This window comes from Gekko japonicus, unplaced genomic scaffold, assembly GCF_001447785.1.
Source record: "Gekko japonicus isolate JY-2015 unplaced genomic scaffold, Gekko_japonicus_V1.1 scaffold28, whole genome shotgun sequence".
Lineage (NCBI taxonomy): Eukaryota > Metazoa > Chordata > Lepidosauria > Squamata > Gekkonidae > Gekko > Gekko japonicus.
This window is the reverse complement of record NW_015177010.1, coordinates 167,528-183,629: the sequence shown is the minus strand read 5'-3', so window position 1 is coordinate 183,629 and position 16,102 is coordinate 167,528.

Genomic DNA, 16,102 nt, shown 5'->3' with positions numbered 1-16,102 from the left:
CAGTCAGACTACAGCAGAATTAGATGCTGCAGCAACATGATCACAGGCCGTGCTCATGTGAATACATTTGTAGCATTTCTGTTCCACAATGCAAATATATCTAGAGCTTGGTTGTATATTAAAGGGTATATGTAAGCCATTACGTACTCTAACTATTGTGGCTCTGTGAACAATAGAAGACAGTACTTAAAGTAGGTCATACTCTCGCCTTTATCAGTGTTACGCTATGTTCTCATTCTCCTGTCATGCTGATAATGGAGTCAGATTGGGTGCAAATTGGGTTTGAACTCCTGCTCCTGCTTGTAGCTCTTGTTACTTTTAACACCTGAATAAGCAGCAAGGTATTATATGGGAAAGGGGCAGCGGGGGGGGGGCTCTTCTTTCCTCACATTGCAGAAACCCTTCTTCTACAAGGAAGTGACCTGTGACTCTACAGTAGCGTTGCCAACTTCCAGGTGGGACCTAGAGATAGCCTGGAATTACAACTTATCTCCAGGCTACAGAGAAGTTTCCTTGGAGAAAATGGCTGCCTTGGAGGTTGGACTCTGGCATTATATCCTACTGAAGTCTTCCCCTTTCCCAAACCCCACCCTCCCCAGCTGCACCCTCAACCTGGATCTGGCAAACCTTTTCTAGAGCCAAATGTATCTCAGTACGGAACGAAATATGGTACTTTACAAAAAGAAAATCAAATCTTCAAAATGTATTGGAGTGAAGGGGATGACATGAAAAGGTTTTTATTAGACAGAGGGTTAGAGATGTATTATAGAAAGGGAGATGACCGAGGTGAACAGTTGCCAGTAGTCCAACTTTTTTGTTACATTTTATATACCCTTAATAACTGTTATTGGCCCTCCTCCCTGGTTCTGATATTATTTGTTTATGTTTTTTAATTGAGTTATTTTATCATTTTAAATGTTGTGTTTAATTGTTCAGATGTTTTAATATTTTTATGTGCACCGCCTTGGGTTCCCTAATCAGGCAGGAAGGTGACATAAAAATGGTTTAAATAAATTAGAAAAATAAAATGTGCAGTTTTCTGCCATTGCACTAAAAGTAATGCTCAGGATGCTATTGTATCTACTTATTACTTATTGTGAGACTTACCAGTCCTATTTTCAAGTTACTGTGAACACATGTACAGTGTATGTACAATGTACTTTTGATTTTTCTTTATAGATATGTTGAGTAATTCTCGCATTTATATACAAAACATGTACAGCTGAGTGTGTGATTAAACCTCAGATTTATCCAGGTTTGTAAAGTGAACACACATGACTCTTTCTTACCAAGAGATGTAGACTGTAACACACAAATGCTTTGGTGTGGGATACTCCCTAATGAAACACTCACAACAGCCAGTGTTTGGGCTGCAGAAACTTTATGAATTATTGGTCAACATGTGAATTATCAGAAAAGCTTCATTTACGAAGACAGGCTTTCTGATACTAGCTGTATGTTAATCTCTTGCTCTGAATGTTGATGTAGTTCAGCTTTTTAATTTTAAGAAGTTACAGATCCCAGCCTAACAAGAGGGAATGGAAGGTGAGGGTAGGAGACACCTCTACAACAGCGTGTGGGTAGATACTTCTAATTGCTGCCCCAGAGCTGATTGACAGGTCTTGTGAACCCTACCTTTAACCCCAAACTCTTCCAGGAATTAGTTTTGTTGGCATTTTTCCTTTGCCAAACACAATAAATGCGCGGAGGGTTATCAGTTAGGCTCTGCATATGGGCGAACACTTACATACTCCATGCACACCATGAAGCACAGTCCAATCGAACCGTAACAGCTGTGATAAATATTCAGAAATGCAAGCCTTACTGAGTTGCCACCTAGAACGACTGCACAGTATAGCTCGACCAGCAGCTGCCAAAAATAAACCCTTGCCGTTAGTCATTCACGCTTTCTCCCCCATGTTATAGAATCTAATTACACAGAGCACTTAGCATTGATTTCTGCCTGCCAAGACACAATGCCTTGGCCTGCCTTCCCCCACTTCTCGTTACCCACTTCGTAGGACACAGGAAGGATTCTCAGGCTGCCTCACGCTGAGCCTCCCCGAGACTAACAAAACGCTCCTCAAGCCTCTCTCCATTCAGTGCAGTTAAAGAAAACAACAGCTACAGCGGCACATGCTTTAGAATAAATGCATGATTTAAAAAGCAAAAAGAGAAGAGAACTTGAGGTTTTTTGGTTCAAAAATTCCCTAGCCCAAACAAATGCATCAGGCCTATGGAAATGCACAGTGAATGCAAACAATTAAAAAAACCCCAGACACCTGTAAGCGTAGCACTGGAGTGACCATAGACTGTGCTAAACCCAGGTGCCAAAAGGTGAAAGCACGAAACATACATTTATCTCAAGTGGCTGCTCTGCAGAGATGCATAAAAGTTTATATGCTCCCATTATGCCTACAAAGCAATTTGTGATGTACCCCTTATGCACGGATGATTCACCCAGTCCCTTCCCCCTCCCCTTCTGAGAGGGAAACATGAATTATATATGCAGGCCTGGAATAAGGAGAGCTGACACCTTCTGTTGGGTAATAAAAAGGCTGACTTTATTTATCTGTTGACGTTAATCAAAGGGGATCTGTGGCATAGGTCAAACCCCATTCCAAACCCAGGCGCAAGGCGGGACATTGGTGGGATGAAGAACAGTCAGGCTCCTCTTGTTTGCACATCCCTGGATTTACAGGCAAGGCCAACCTGGCTCCAAGCCATGAGCCTTGACAGACGTATGGCTCAGGGTCCCCCTTGCCAAGCCTTCATGATGCTCAAGGGAGGTGTGCCACGTCCTGTCCCCCTAGCCTCAGGGTCTATGGGTCGAGGATAATGACACCACTCAAGGGCTTCCTGCCCCAGGCCTGGTCTGAGGTGTAATCCTTCACCATCCAAATGATGCCCCAGGGTGCTCACCTAAGCTGTAATGTGTACCACCCAATCAACTTGACCCGCTCTGCTACTGCCAACATTGAATACCAATGTCTAGGCATCACTACGACCCGTGGATGACCTGCTTAAGGCGATAGCCATATGAGCAGTACTAGATAGATAGACTGGCGGATGACCTGTTGCCCTTCTTAGAGTACAGTAGGCAAAAAACCCACCCCAGCTAGTCCCAATCCACTGGATGGGAGAAAAATCCTACTCAGCCACCCAATGGGCAACCAGCTAGTGCCCACTCTGAATTGAAGGGAAGGAGGGTGGGTGTCTCCTTTGTTTGTGATCAAAGAGAAGGAGTGGGGCTTTATATGGTTTCATCCCCCAACTACCAAATGCATCACAAGGAGGTAGCATCAGTACCTGGCTCTCCCTTCCAGCCACTGATGGAAATATAGGCCCTTCCCAACTCTTCTCACATCGAGGGTTCAGGAACTCACTTGTCTGCACATATAGAGATCTGTGATATGGAAGAGCCCTTGTTCAGCTACGCCAAAATTAGGCAAGTCACTCTTCTCACTCTCCCATCTGCAACGTGGGGATAGTAATATCAGCCTACCTTAGAAGTAAAAGTCTTACTGCGATGATGTATGAGAACCGCTTTGAATACTAAAAGCACTACATAAACTCCGAGTACTATTATGTGGCTGTATCACATGCTACATTAGAGTTGTGAGGAGAGTGTGGGGAAAATTTATGTTTCTCTTTGCACAGAACTTAAGGTCTGAAATGTAACCCCCCCCCCAAAGCCAGAGCACTAATTACATTTAAACATCCACTATGAAAAGTCTTTTTTTATTTTATGGATATTGTAACATTTCTTCCCAATTTTTTGGACCCCCACTTCTATGCAAACATTTTAGCATTTTGGTTAGGGATTAAATCCTTAGTTTTTTGGGGAGGGGGTCTTTTTTCTTATTTTGCCCTGCATCTGTTTCTAACAGGAGCCAGGCAAATCATGCTTTTGGGACTTCACAAGCAGTGGAAATAGCTGTTCTACTGAGATTTGCCCCTGCAAGTGAACATGGAATGTTTAACTGTCACAGTCAACAGACATCAATCAATTTAGCCTATGTGAATTCCTTATCCTTTTAAAAAGCCACCTACACTGATGGTCCTCATACTGTCTTGTGGCAATGGATTCCATAAGTTACTTTGACGTCCAGTGTACTTCAGTGGATTTAGAAGACTGTTACTCTGCTTACAATTACCTTGTTTTCCACCAGTGTGGGATCTATCACATTTTTTATCCTTTCTTTCTGCTCAAGGTGGCATCCATGGCTCTCCCCTATTCATTTTCAATCTTGTGAGTTGGTTTAGGTTGACAGACCAATAGCTGCCCAGTAAGTTTCATGACTGAAACATAACATGTTAACCATTATACTGTGCTGGCTTTCTGTCTGAGTTAACGGGAAACAATTCCACAGGTGCATGCAAACATGAGTAGCCTCTTGCTTATGAAAACTCGTGCCAGAATATATTTGCTCATCTCTTAGGTGCCAACCTAGCAGTTCGAAAGCAAGAAATTGCAAGTAGATAAATAGGTACCACTTCAGTGGGAAGGTAACAGCGTTCCGTGCGCTTTGGTGTTTAGTCATGCTGGCCACATGACCACGGAAATGTCTTCGGACAGTGCTGGCTCTTCGGCTTTGAAACGGAGATGAGCACCGCAACCCTAGAGTCGGATTCGACTGGCTTTCAAGCAAGGGAACCTTTAAGGTGTCACAGCACTTGTTTTTGCTCCAACAGACTAAAAGCGGCTGTCTTCTGGAATTTGTGTGAATGGTGGACGATCACAGCCCTGGGGATAAACACTGGTCTCGACTTGTCACAGGCACATGCAAACCCACCCCAACGTGGATGTTTACTTGTGACTAAACATGTTGAGGACAGAGCTGTAAAGATTTATGATTTTGAATGAGGCATCTGCTTCATCAGAAAGGGTTAAGCCCTGCTCTCCCCTCTGCTTCCTGTTCTGCTTTTCTGATCCCCTTTCTCTTTCCCCCCTTCACTCCTCTGTCAGTCTCTCTCTCTCTCTCTCTCCCAGTCCCTTTCCTTTTCCCCTTTCTTTAATTTATTCTATGCCTCTGGTCCTTTTGTCCTCCATAAGGAGACTGGCTTCACACTTTACAAGAGCGAGCACTAGCGAACAGAGATGTCACGAGATGCCAACCAGATTAAAACAAAACAAAAAACCCACTAGGCACCCCCAAATCCTATTAAGTCTGCAGGATTGGTTCATGTCTCCTTCCTTAACTGGGCTCTCTTTCTTTTTGTTTTGCCACATGCAGATGCCATATGTCACTGATTGCCAAGAAAGCACACAAAGAATGGAAGCGGTTTCGGGTAAAACAGCTTGTTACAAATAGATAAAGCTGATGTATGCAAAGACACAAAAGGCTTGTAAATCGGCATGCACGCCGGATACATTCACACCCGTCCGTCCCCCCACCCCACCCCCCGCAATAGGTTCGTCTGATTGACACACATCAGAGAATTCTGACACACGGGATCTGCCTTGGAATCTTACCTTCCCCTTGGTCTGTTCATCCACTGGGCACCGCCGGATGCGTTTCTTCTTCTCTAATCTGCACACAAAACCCGCTGCGAGTCCCTGCTTCTCTTTCACATTCCCAGCACACTGGCAGGGCTCGCCGTCACCCTCTTCTCCGGCATCCTTGCCACCCGATTGGCTCCAAGCAGGCTGTAAATTAAGCCAAGCCCCTCCTTAGACGTAGATTATCACGGGAGCCTAATGAATTATTTAGTAAAACAACTCGTGGGCAGGCGGTGAGGTCACAAAGGCGGCTGGAAGGGGCAGGAGAAGGCTTTCCCCTTCAGGACCTGCGCTGGCAGCACAGATTCAGGGACTGTCCTTGGCGACTCTCAGCAAGGAGACAGGATTCTTTGGCTTGGTGACAGGACTCCCTACCTGGAACAATCGCTTCCCTTTAGCCCTAAATCTTACACTGTCTGTAATTCTTTTTGAAGGCATCCCTGGAAGTAATCTTTCTGTCCATACCCATACTAGCCACTAGTTCTGGCTCAAACAGATATGGGTCAGTCCCAGCTTTAGAGCTAGGTGTATGTTTTATAGTTGTGAGATGCTAGTGTGGAATTTGATGCCGGGCACAGAAATCAGCACCCACAGTATGTCAATTTTCAGTCATTTTTTTAAAAAAATCAATTTCTAGCCTTAAGGGTGAGAGGGCTCCAGCACTTTACACTGATCTTTATTTGCCAGCTGAAGCAGAACTAATTAAGCAAGTAAACAAACATATAATTCTGCAACTCTCCTGAGTGCAAAACAAAGATCAACTTGCTACAGAATTTCTCTCTCTCTCTCTTTTTAGCCCAGAGCCTACATAGTTTTGCCTATGCTAACTGTGGCATCCTAAACAGAGTTACTCTCTTTTAAGCCCATTGACTTCAAGGGACATAGAAGAGTGTTTAGTATTGTGCAGTAACATTTCCAAAATGAACGATGCACTTTCCTTCGCTACATATTTACTGCCTGATTTGTAAAAAACTGCAACTTTGTAACACTTGCAAAAATAGGCATAGATAAAATTTTGCCGATCTACTAGGTCAAGGAGATTTACTTCAGAGTAAATATGCTAAGGTGGTTTATTACTATTACTGGATAGATAAAAGCACCACATTTGAAGCCTGGGCTTTCCCTGCTCCAGTATTTAAATTTAGGAAACTTGAATTGTGACAGCAATTGAAAATATGACAGCATAACATTGAAATCCATGTTGGCAAATTATCAGTGGTAAAATCAAATTGTATAACTATTATACCCTTGAAGGCAACTTGGAGATCTCAGTTATTGGCCGCTCATTTGTTAACTGGAACATACTGGCAAATGTAGCACTTATTCCCCAACATTTTCACTGGTTGCCTATATATTTCCAGGCTCAGTTTACGGTGCCGGTATTGACCTAGTCTAAAGCTCTTCATGATTCGGAGGCTCAAATATCTGAAGGACCATTCTTCCTGGTATGGACCCATGCACCAGCTTCATTTTCTGTCGTGGGGAACTCAAAGGCTTTCTCACTGCTGTGTGACCATTTTGTTGGTTCTAAAACACATCCCAATGCTATTTGTCCCCCCCCCCCACACACATAGCCAGCTACAAGCTTCATCTCTTTTGAACAGTGATCTTTGTATTATCTCAAATGTAGGGATTTCATCCCTAGAACTCATTGCCGGTAATGTATACTAAAGCCTAAAATTCCTGATTTAAATAATGCAGTGTAAGCATTATTATGTGCTCTGTAAAACAATGCATTAGTCATCTTATTATATAGCATTTTTAGTAGATGAAGTGGTTTTTAATCCTTACTTCAATCATTCCTTCAACAGCCTGGTGAACTAAACAGATCATGGAAATGAGGCTTCAAAGAAACATTCAGTACAATTCCCACCCTCACAAATGTATTATTTCAGAACGCAGAAGAGGATCAAATCTCTAAACACTGAATAAAGGTTTGGTACTGTCTTTCACACAAAGGTTTAACTAAATATCAGGGCTTAAAAAAAAAAAAAAGATGTGCCAGAACTCTCAAGAGGGAAATAAAGTTTTCAAACTGTATACTGAAAACTCATGAACTTTTAAAAGAATTTTGTCAAAGAGGTTCTGGAACTCCATTCTATTGAGATATATGTCAGAGTGATAGAGATAGCAAGCAGTTACTATAGATCAGTTTGATCTATTTGTCAGACCTAGCTGTCATGCTAGTAATCATGTAATTACAGCCAGGTGTTTTCTAGCAGGTGTTGCTCTTTCAGGTCTTGTCAGAGTTAGTGATTACATCACCCTGTTAGAGATTGGCTGGGGTTTAGCATAATAGCTATCAGTTTAGTAAGCTGGAGGGGGACTTAGTTCTCATAGACTAAGGCAGGACATGCTGTTCAATAGCCTGTAAATATCTCTGTATATATTCACCTTTATAACTATATAAACTCTCTGTGCACCTTCATAATTGGTCAGTCTCTCGCTTCTTATTTACAACACCCAATACATTCCAGGGTATTCCCCCAGGAAAAAAAGCCCTATATACTGTGTAGAAAACAGCGCCAAAAGAATGAAGTCAGATGCAATTCAGGAAAAGAGATCAAATGAGATCTTCTTCTAAACAATCTAATTTAGGAAAAAAACACAGAGCTCAGTTTAAATATATCAATGCATTTTTTTAAAAAAACCATCTCATACTTTCTTTTTTGTATTCTACTGTAGTCTTATCATGGGATAAGAGTGTGTAAGAGTGTGTCTTAAAAAGTCTCTTGCTACAGGCTGTTTTCCCTTTCCAATTAAAAGGTCATCACTATGATGCTCATTGTTATTATTATGGTTGCTTCATAGCTGCACTAATATGAATCCTAGAGGTCCTAATCAGCATCCAAGCTTCATTACGCTACACGGAGTGAAAGCAGAGCCATACCCATCACAGCTGATTCAACCTCTTGCAAATTATGCAACAGGGGAGAACAAGAAATCTCACAAAGGGAGATGGAGAAGTGCAGACACCAGGGAAAAAGGCAGCTCTATTTGCAACTGGTAGCAAGATTTTATTTATTTATTTATTTATTTATCGCCCTCCTTTCTCATTTATTAGATGGGACTTCTAATAAACAATGCAATGGGATTAGGATTGCAGAATCAGAAACGAAGCAGAAATCTGAAAACAGAGTTTAAATAAAGCATAATTATTAACATGTTAAATGTTGCAGAAATTATATATGTGGATCATACTTACAGCAGCAGACAGTACGTATTATACACAGAAGTATAGTCTACAGTTCCTGTCCCTTTACCATAGCATCTTTCTGAACCATTTTGATGCAGTGCAACCCTAAAACCTATGGTAAAATGACCTTCTGAATAATTTAGCTTTGCATAGTTTGCAGAATGCCAGTAAAGTGAACTCAAGTAGGCCATTCCATAAGGTGGGGGCCACAATAGAGAATGTACATATATAGGCAATTGTTGATTTTGCCCATTTGCAGGTTGGCACCTGCAGAAGGCCTTGATCAGATGAGTGAAGCTGCCATGGTAGAACATAGGGGAAGAGGTGTTCTTGCATGTATGATGGACCAAGGCCATAAGGGTTTGGTATGTGATAGCCAACACCTTGAGTTGAACCCAGTAACTGATAGGCAGCCAATGGAATGATGCATTCTGCAGCAACTAGAGTCTTTGAGTTGACTTTGGTCCAATCTGCATTGGTATTTCCCACCGTTCTGCAAATGATCTCACATCATCTCACAAATTTCTTTCTGCATTTCATGCTGCATCCACTCTCCTATTGTTTCATCTCAGCATCTGCTGTCTGCATCATTTTATTGCCATTTAGTGGTGAGTCCAAGGTCACTACAGCGTCTCACTGCCATCTGAATGTGGTTTTAAGGTGGTATAACTGCTCCTCCCCACCGTTGAGCTGCTTTGAGAAAAAAGCAGACAACTGGAGTTGAATTCTCCCCCCCCCAATCTTTTCTAAGGAGATATGCAAATTGTTACAAAGGAAACAAGTTAGCTGAAAATCCGGTTGCCTGTGTTTAAAAGCAGCCAGGGAACATTTTTCTGCGATCATATGGGGGGGTGGGGATTTGGAAGCATGCCCACATCTGAACCATTTGTTATTTCCCAGGGCAGTCTCCAGAACGCCCTGCCTGGCCACTGCTGAGTGTTTTGTGTTTTTTACCCAGCTCATTCCATCTTTCCTGCCCCCCTCTGCCTCTCCCACTGCCAGGTCACCCTTTTACTTTCTGTGTGTGTGTGTGTGGGGGGGTCGCAGGTGCTGTTTCCTCCCCACAGCGCAGCACAGCACCCTGCCAGCACCCCTGGGAGGCCACTCCCCCCCCTCACGTGCTCTCCCTAAAAAACTTGTGTCCTGATGCAGACAGAGGACAGCTTTATACTGAGCCAACTGGGAAGCCAGTGCCACAGCAGCATGGAACAGCTTTACATAGCAAATGCAGATTGGGCCTTTGAGGGGAGACCTACATGGAGTGCATTACAGTAGACTAGTCTCAAGGGTACTGTGGTGGGGATCCAGGTCACCGGATTGGCTGTATGGAGGTAGGAGGCCATCTTCTGGGCTAGGCTGAGTTGGAAGAAAGTGGGTTTTTTGCAGCTGCACTAACTTGCTTTTCCAGCAGTAATGTTGGATCCAGTTGAACACGTAGGCTATGAACAGAGTCAGTAAAGGTCAGCTGAGCCCTAATGTTAGTGGGAAGCACAATGTTCTTCAAAACCTCCAGCTTCCCAACCAGCATTACCTCTTTCTTGTCAGGATTTAATTTTAATTTGTTCACTCTTAGCCATTTAATCACAGAATCACAGGGATTCGGGGCCTTTACTCCATCACTAGGAGATTTAGATAAGGAGATATAGAGCTGGGTGCCTTCAGCATAATGATAACTGCCAGCCCCCAAATTTGAAATGATTTGCCTGAGGGGCTTTACAGAGAAATTGAAAAGCATGTGGGACGGGACTGTCCACAGGACAAATCCCACACTGAGGAGGAGGAGATTGGATTTATACCCCACCCTTCACTTGGAGTCTCAGAGCGGCTTACAAACTCCTTTCCCTTCCCCTCCCCACAACAGGCACCCTGTGAGGTCAGTAGGGCTCAGAGAGCTCTGACAGAAACTGTTCTTTTCCAAGAACAGCTGTGCCAGAACTATGGCTTGCCAGCAGCTACAAGTGGAGGAGTGGGGAATCAAACCTGGTTCTCCAAGATCAGAGTCCGTGCACTTAACCACTACACCAAACTGGTTCTGCAAAATTAACCTGTTGAGCCCTGTCAGTGAGGAATGATTTGAACCGGTCCCACACACATCCCAATACCTACTTCTACCTTCAAATACCTCAACAAGATGACATGGTGCTCTTGCTGATAAATCTAGCAAGAGCACCAAAGAGGCATGGCCTCTGTCTGCATTAGAGACCTAGGTCTGGATCCTCATTATGCAGTGAAAGTTCACTGGGTGACCTTGGACCAGTCACTTTCTCTCAGCCTAGCCTAACTTACTTGGCTGTCTGGACTGTACAGACTGCAGGTAAGTGTTCACTTGATGGAATGCTATTCCATGGGGGGGGGGGGGAAGAATCCTACAAACTGAAAATGGAAAGTTAGAGTATCTCCATTCCTTATGACACCTAGTGTTGTGTGTGGATTAATTTCTTATTTGAAGGATAACGATATTGACACACCATTTTACCAACTCCACTGTATGTTGAAAACAAAGCTAGAGATAAGACTGATTCATATAGCCAGCCTGCTTTGAAAGTTCCCTCTACCCTGGCATGGATGCTGACATTCACTCTTATCTCCTTAGGCTCTAGCGCAGTCTTATATTATGTGCCCTTTGGTTAGTTGCCAAGCAACTATTTTTTTTAAACAAAAAAGCACCAGTCATCCAATGAGCAATGTTTGGGAGTCAGTATCTTTCCACATTATTTGCAAACACATAAGTGTGAAATAGCTTTGGTCCACCAAGGCATGTCTCATTAATGAATTACTGCCTAATAGAATCAGCCGCTTAATTGTTTATGTCTCCATTGAGAATACAGTGCTGCTGCTACTACTACGGTACTACTGGACTGGTTAACATTTGTGCACCTTCCATTATTCAAGCTATAGAAAGACTGGAATCATCCACATGAACATATGAAGTGGTGTCAGCCTGAATCAGAACATTGGTGTACTAAGGTCCATATTGTCTACAATGACTGGCAGTGGTTCACCACAGTGTCAGGGAAAGGTCTTTCACATCTCCTGTTACTTGATCCTTAAAACTGGAGATGCCAGGGATTCAACCAGGGGCCTTCTATATGCAAATAAGGTGATCTACCACTGAGCTGCAGCTCCAGTTGTCCTCAGTGACCTTACCTAATGATGTTTTATCTTTTTAAAAAAATACTTCAGGGCCTTTACACCATCCATCAACAATGAACTGCAGAAGTGCATTGCTTAAGAGTCTTAATTTCTAAACTTGCTGTCACATATAATACCATCTAGTTCAGCGGTAAGCAAAAGGTCACTTGGGAGTCATCTTGAGATCAGTTGTAATCCCAGGAGATCTCCAGCCACTACTGGGAGGTTGGCAACCCTCCATGATATGCTTTCAGAGAAAGAGGCACCAGATGAACCACATGCAAAGATATTTAAAACAGCTCTTTTTATTATGGGACCTGTAGAACAACATGTAAAGGTAAAGGTTCCCTTGCTCGAAAGCCAGTCGAATCCGACTCTAGGGTTGCGGTGCTCATCTCCATTTCAAAGCCGAAGAGCCAGCGCTGTCCGAAGACATTTCCGTGGTCATGTGGCCGGCATGAATAAACACCAAGGCGCACGGAACGCTGTTACCTTCCCACCGAAGTGGTACCTATTTATCTAGTTGCAATTTCTTGCTTTCGAACTGCTAGGTTGGCAGGAGCTGGAACTAGAGATGGGAGCTCACTCCATCATGCAACTCGGGTCTCGAACTGCTGAACTATTGACCTTCCACAGCCTGCAGTTCAGCATCTTAACCACTTGAGCCACCGCAGCTCCTCAGAACAACATAGATACTTCTCTATTGTTTGTTCTTGTAACATCTATTAATTATTCCTCCTTGTGGAAATCATCCTTAAAAGTCCCACCTCCCTTCCAGGGTTCTGAACCAATCCATTCCTTCTGATTTAGGTTTCATGCAAATCCAAGTGATTGTCAGCCAATCAGAGCCCATGGAACTCCACTGGATGGGAAGGGGTGAGCCAGCCTCAGTTTAAGAAGGGTGAAGAAAACTTTTTTAAAAAAAACATTGGGATGGGGGTTTTGCGGCTCTGGAGAGGAGTGATAGCTTAGCCAAGCCCTTGTTTGGCTTTTTAGTTAGGATTTTGGGGTTGGCTTAGGGAAGAAAGCTCTGGTATACGTAGGTTCTGTGGTAGAGTGCTCTGTGAGAGAAAAGTGCCTCGTTGAACCTGCTGAGGTAACCTATCCAAAGAAAGGGGAACCAAGTCTCCCCTCAGGGGTTCTTTACTTCATTTGAGAGCCAGCTTTACTTTATATATTTAAGTTATCCACACGTCATATGTACCTTCTTAAATACTTCATTTTCTGTTAAATAAACCTTTGTTGTTCATCTCCGTCTGTGTCTTGACTGTCAACCCAAAAATCGGAGGAGCAGGGGTCTCTTTACCCCACATATATGTACAGCCTTAGTTAAGCAGGCTTCCAGATAAAAGACCTTTAGGGAACACATAGCTTACATGCTACCAATCTTTCATTTAAGGCTTGGGTCTCCCTTTTTATTTGATGGTGGGTGGATGGCGTAGAAAGCATCTATAGGAGAGGCCAGAGTGGAGGAGTGGATATTCTTCAGTCTAGAAGGCAGGTGCCTCAGAGCCTTCACCCCTCTCTCACCCCATGGCTGCCATACATTAATAGACTTTGGAGTATTTCGCTTTGAGCTGGATGCTTGAGGCTTCTGCCACAGTGGACATTTGTCATCCCAATTTGGATAGCTGATGCCGCCTAGCTGGAGCTCCAGTGGAAGACAGCAATGTTTTAGCTTTGCAGCTCAAGGGTGTTGCAAGCAACAGGCAGCAAACCCAGTGTGTAACACCTCTAATTAAACTGAATGTGTCGAGTGCATGCATAATTAAATGGTCAGGAGACTTCACTTCCAAAATTATTCATTTTGTTGTCTACAAAGACATGATTCACAATCTTTCCCACAATAGTTACTTCCTATTATGCTTCTTTGTCCTTATGCTAGCAATAAGAAAAGAGATGTACAGCATTCAGATCTCCAATGAATGCAGGGGGTGAACCACACTGGGCTACAACAGCATTAAACAAAGGAAAATGTGCTCGTGTACTGTGAGTAAGCAGAAGCCGAATCTAGACAAGATAGAGGTAATGCTGGTTGGGAAAACTGATACTCCAGACGGACTGAATCCACTTATTGTGGATGGAGGAGAGCTGGCTTTTGCAGAGCAGGTTAAGAGTCTGGGGGTACTCATGGACCCAGCTTTTCTGTTTGAAAAGCAGGTTAGTGCTGTGACCACAAGAAGCTTCTATCACCTAAGTCTGGTTCTCCATCTTTGTCTTTTTTTAAAGTCAGCTGATCTGACCACAGTGATCCATGCCTTTGTAAGTGTCTTTGGACTACTGTAATGGGCTCTGCATTGGGCTGTCCTTGAAGACTGCATCTAGTCCAGCGTACAGCAGCCCAATTTTTGCCAGGGGCTAGCTGATGGGAACATGTGTTACCCATTTTGAAACACCTACTTTGGTTGTCGATCTGTTTCTGAGTTCAATTCAAAGTGTTGCTTTCAGTCCTGGGATTCACATACCTGAAGGACCATCTCCTCCCATATGTTCCTGTATGCAAACTGTGGTCTTCAGGCTGCCACCTGCTGACTGTCCCCCCACACAGGGTGGCTGGCCGGCCTGGCATCAACCAGAGCCCTGTGGCTCTCACTCTGTGTGAGCTCCCTGAAGAAGTAAAGGGAGCCTTCTCACTGGAGATCTTCACAAGGCATTGCAAGTTTTACTTGTATTCCAAGGCTTTTGATGGGGACGGCAGGCATCTTAGAACTTATTGAACATATAAAATTGTGCTATTTAGCATATTTATAGAATTTAAAAGTGTAAATATTTCTATAAGAAAAAATTGCAAGAACACGCAATACTTCAGAAAGATCTGGAAACTGCTGCATCCTGTGCTCCCAAAGCACATGTACCTTTAATTTTTGCCATCTGAGAGATAAAAAGGTAAAGGTAAAGGTTCCCTTGCTCGAAAGCCAGTTGAATCCGACTCTAGGGTTGCGGTGCTCATCTCCGTTTCAAAGCCAAAGAGCGGGGGTGGGGGTGGGGTGGAAGGTAGAGAATAAATTCTGTAGAAAACAAAAGAAAGTGTATTATTTGGCAGACACTTTCTCATAGAGTCATAATAGGTAGGAAGGACTGCCAGCTTGTTTGGATATTAAGCTAAAATTATAACTCTGAACTCTTTAATAATGTATTATCATTAAACACATGATAGCATATTGTTACCAACATTATTTACATTTGAACAAAAAATCTAGAAAATATTGTATATGTCTACAGTATAAGAGTTGTTTTTCTGTGCTCCCCCAAATGTCCCAGTTTTTTCTGCTGAAAAAATTGAGAACATCCAGACTTATTCACACTGGAATGAGTGAAATGATTTGTAAGGAAAGGTTTTTCTTACTCAAGAAGATAAAATATTTCATGGTTTTTTTCCCCAGCGCTATTCCAAATTGGTCAATTTTTTCAACTGGAAAAATGGAAAAAAGTCCTCAGGCTTTTTCAGGCTATACATTTTGGATGTTTAAAAACTTGCCTTAAGAAGCATTTTACTCATTTTAAACAAGAAAAGATTTCATTCATAGGAGTCTCTTTAGTGTGTTCCCCCAATTTTTCAATGTTGGGGCAAAAGGCCTCAAAAGGGGGGGGGTGAACCTTTCTTTTCCTCTGAATTTTCCATTTTTTTCCTGGGCCCTCACATCCGTAGAGGCATTCAGGTATTTTAAAACTCTGTTTTGTTTTAATTTGTACTGTTTTAACTGGTTTTGGTAAGCTGCTTTGAGCCAAAAGGAAAGATGGGGTATAAATATTTTAAAATACATACATACATACATACAAAGAAAAACTTATCTGTAAATTATAACAGAATACACGGTTACATATATTACCATTTAAAAGCGGTGGCTCAAGTGGTTAAGCCGCTGAACTGCAGGCTGTGGAAGGTTGGTAGTTCAGCAGTTCGAGACCTAAGTGTGCCGCATGATGGAGTGAGCTCCCGTCTCTAGTTCCAGCTCCTGCCAACCTAGCAGTTCGAAAGCAAGAAACTGCAAGTAGATAAATAGGTACCACTTCAGTGGGAAGGTAGCAGCGTTCCATGCGCCTTGGTGTTTAGTCATGCAGGGCTCTTTTTGTAGCAGGACTTCCTTTGCATATTAGGCGACACACCCCTAATGTAGCGACACACCCCTAATGTAAGCTCTTGGAGGATTGGCTACATTAGGGGTGTGTTGCCTAATATACAAAGGAGTTCCTGCCACAAAAAGAGCCCTGGCTCATGCCAGCCCCATGACCACGGAAATGTCTTCAGACAGTGCTGGCTCTTTGGCTTT